The sequence below is a fragment of the Eschscholzia californica genome, unplaced genomic scaffold, assembly GCF_041429995.1.
Source record: "Eschscholzia californica isolate CP2 unplaced genomic scaffold, dmEscCali1.0.p SCAF_2, whole genome shotgun sequence".
Classification (NCBI taxonomy): Eukaryota; Viridiplantae; Streptophyta; class Magnoliopsida; order Ranunculales; family Papaveraceae; genus Eschscholzia; species Eschscholzia californica.
Genome location: NW_028238309.1, coordinates 27,899,261 through 27,902,884, shown reverse-complemented (window position 1 = coordinate 27,902,884; position 3,624 = coordinate 27,899,261). Strand labels below are relative to the sequence as shown.

General features: G+C 39.6%; 1 long non-coding RNA gene across 1 annotated transcript; it reads left to right on the top strand.

Annotated features, from left to right (window-relative positions):
• Positions 1 to 372: 372 nt before the first annotated feature.
• On the top strand, positions 373 to 1,795 carry LOC147557222 (uncharacterized). Its single transcript, XR_015235106.1, has 2 exons — positions 373 to 513; positions 1,574 to 1,795. It is a non-coding gene; the product is annotated as an uncharacterized LOC147557222 (long non-coding RNA).
• Positions 1,796 to 3,624: the final 1,829 nt, after the last annotated feature.

Below are 3,624 nucleotides of genomic sequence, written 5' to 3'. Positions count from 1 at the left end.
TACTATTTTGGGGTGACCATATATAGACGGGGTGCTGCCGAATTATTTTACGACTCGAATTTCATATTTGGACTAATTTTTGGAATAAATTGGATTAGAGATGGTTACCCGAATTTTATCATATTTCATATAAATGGACAGTTTCAGCTATAGATTTATAGTATGGAATTCATTTTATGATTTGTCAGCTTATGAAGAATCTAACATGAAAAATAGAATTTATGGGAAGTCGGTTGGTCGGTTGGTATGCATTTCAAGTATTCAGTGCACATGGCTATGAAAGTTAGAGATCAAATCGATTATTCGAAGTCTTCCAGCGTTATTGATTGTTTTCGTGTTTTAAGTTTTCATCGTTTTCTCTTTGATATTGTCTTTATTGAACGAAGGTTCTTCTTTTAGAACCTAATGTTTCTATCCGATTTTTTGGTTATTCTTCCTTATTCCAGAGTATGCGAATGAGGAGGAATTAGGTCGTCTGGTAGGCGGGAGGTCTTTGGTGATGCAAGGACTGAGGTAGGGGTTCTGAATCTTTTATCCAACATGATTTTATAGATAATGAAATGTGCTAAGTCGTATAGTTATATATGCGCCATTATAACTAGAGTTTAGGTAGCATGAAACTCGATTTTAAGTGATGAACTGAATATGCGTGAATGGTTTTAACTATGATATGAGAAATGATTTCTAACTGTTTTTACGATGATTGTGAAATACTTGGATTTTCTTGTATGTTTTCGACGGCGGATTATGTCAACCTACGGGCACGTAGCCATTGAGGGTAGGATGACATGTGGACACGGTTGTGACCCGTGTGAGACCGGTGAGGTGGGCGACACTAGTCATGAGACCTGTGGGAGTAGAGTGCTTCACTTGTTGGTCATTGGTGCTCGTGCCTCCAGCTCGAGGCTCAGGGTCGTACACCCTGAACGCTCGCCTGGGAGGTGACATTGATTGGGATCCCTCTGCTTTGTGGCGATATGACTCTTGGTTGTTCCACTTCCATGTTTGATAAGATAATGAATTGAATATGAGTATTGGTTTTGATAAATGGATGAAACTGATTTTGAAAGATTGCATTAGATGCATGACAGGGTACCGAAGAGAATGAGGTTCAGGTCCTTCTATGGGTATTGGGGACCGCTCTCTTATTCGAACTCGGTGATCTAAAACGTATTTAGATACTTAAGGTATATATGTATCATGAGGTAAACTCTTCAATGATTGCGGAGTCCCTTAGTGGGAGAGGGACTTACCGGCTAGGGGTAAGTCTCTTTCTCGAGGAGACGTAGTGCATTAGCTAGTGCCTAAATGGGCTGGTACTATCTAACGCAATCTAGGTTCTCCTGAGGAACTCTCCTCATTGGGAGCGCATCATGGGTGGGCAGCTAATCACTGCTATTGCTTGCTAGATTAAGGAAAAAGTTTTGTATATAGTATATACAGTAACTGGTTTGATAACTCGTTTTGTCATGATGTTACAACTTATTAAATGAACTTTTGAAAACGTGATGGGTTTTGGATTAGTCTTCTACTAGAATAACTTGTGTCGATGAGTATTCTGACCCCCTACCAGTTGTTAGTGTGCAGGTTCTTGGTTGTAGCCTCGAGGCGGAGTGTGTATTCCAGCCGGTGATCTTGTCTGACGAGGCTAGCAGGGTTATGTTGTTGTCTTTGGACTTGTTTATTGGCTTCTCGTTATTTTAAAGTTATGTATTTATTGCAGAAAATCAAACTCTAATATGTATATACGTAACACTTAGAGTTGTTTATAAGTTGTATCGGCGTTTTATGAGGCGTTTGTATTTTTTTGTGGTCGGGTTTCGACCCGGAACTGAGTTGAGTTTGTTTAGCTTCCGCTTTATAGTTTATTCTTGTATATGCGAATGTATGGTTTGCATGACAGGTTTACAGGTGCGACCGGTTCGATTTACAGAGGAGACTCTGTCGGATTTCTGTCTCGTCTGTGAGTTGCCGGGGCGTGGTCGTGTCTATTTTGGGACACGGGGCGTCACATACAAGGGCAAGGTTAATTCGCTATCCTAATGTCAATCCTAGTGGCTAAGGAAGTTGAGCACACGAGATCAAATGAGCTCTTTTAATAGTTACGAGGTTGAGTAGCTCTTCATTCTACTCGGAGTTAGCGCGGAAGAGTACACTCGAAGGACAATTTAGGCTTTGAGCTCTCACATGGGTTAAGTCTCCACTAATGACTACTCTAGGTTTCTTAGAGATGTTTCTTCTTCACTAAGATGTTACTCCCATAGTATAACACAAACACTCAAAGACTCGACTTTCATGCAAAGACCATTAGCAATCACAAAACCCATCAACTCGATACATATGCATCAACGTTTTATAGGAAAAGAGCCCTAGTCCTCTTTACTCTGAAGAACTGAGGTCTTGGAATCACTTATTCAATTAGGGACGATTAAATATTGAATAATGTGGGAAAACTAATGTTTTTCAAAACGATAACGAGTTTTAAAACTTTGCCATTTCTTTATGTAGAATTAAGATGACACAAGGAAAAGGGTTCAACCTTGAAACACACATAAGGAAGTGTTGAACGAAAACATCCATGAAGGAAGAAATCAAGAGATACTTCAAACATTGGATGGAGAGTTTGAAAACGAGCTAGTTGTCTCAGACTGTCCAATTTCAGAATTGGATTTTTTGACTACTGAAGAAGTAGAGCATCAAGTGGATAATCGAAAGAGGTCAAAACCGGAACCAATAACATCTTGGATGTTATCAACCATGGAGGGTACTCTTGATAAGAAACCTCTTAACATGGACGTCCCCACCATGAGTCAACAAACTAAGGAATCACTTCAAAGAAAGTTGAGATTGGAGAGGTTTGATACCACAAAGAAATTATTGGAACTGCGCCTCGAGGAAGGAAAACCAGTATCCCCTCATGTTCAGCAAATGATTGAACTCTTTGCTATACTAGAAGAGCTGGGTTCTCCGATTAGCCAAGAAGCGGCTAACGATATAATCCTCCATTCACTTCATAAAAGGTTCAACCTATTTCAGATGAACTACGGTATGAATGGATGGAACAAGCCCTTGGAGGAGCTTGATGCAATGCTTCAGGCAGCAGAGGGATTTATAATGGACTTGGAGCCAAAGAATAAGATTCTTATAGCTCAAAAGAACAAGAGGCAGAAGAAGATACCTGCGTTGAAAGGAAAAAGTAAACCTCAAAACAAAGGTATTCCTTTTACATCAAAATGTTTCTACTGTGATGGCAAGGGCCACTGGAAAAGAAACTGCCCTAAGTTCTTGGAGGACAAGAAGAATGGAACAGTGGTTTCCACTTCAGGTATAAATAGTTAATTTATCAAATACCGAATAATTCCCAATCTTTGGTATGTGATACCCTAAATGCCCTATCATTATGAATGTACAGGGGCAGCTGGGAACTGAGAATTTGGCTAAAGAAGACAAGATCCAAAAGGGAGCAGAAGCCTAGACAGTGAAGGATGCTAAAGGGATCGAAGTCTACTTTAGGCACTAATCTAGATTAAGTGTTTTTCTAGTTTTTTAACAGCAACTCTGTACTAAGTATTATGGAGAATCAAAAAGAAGTTTATTTCTATATTGAGATGTTATTAAGTGCTA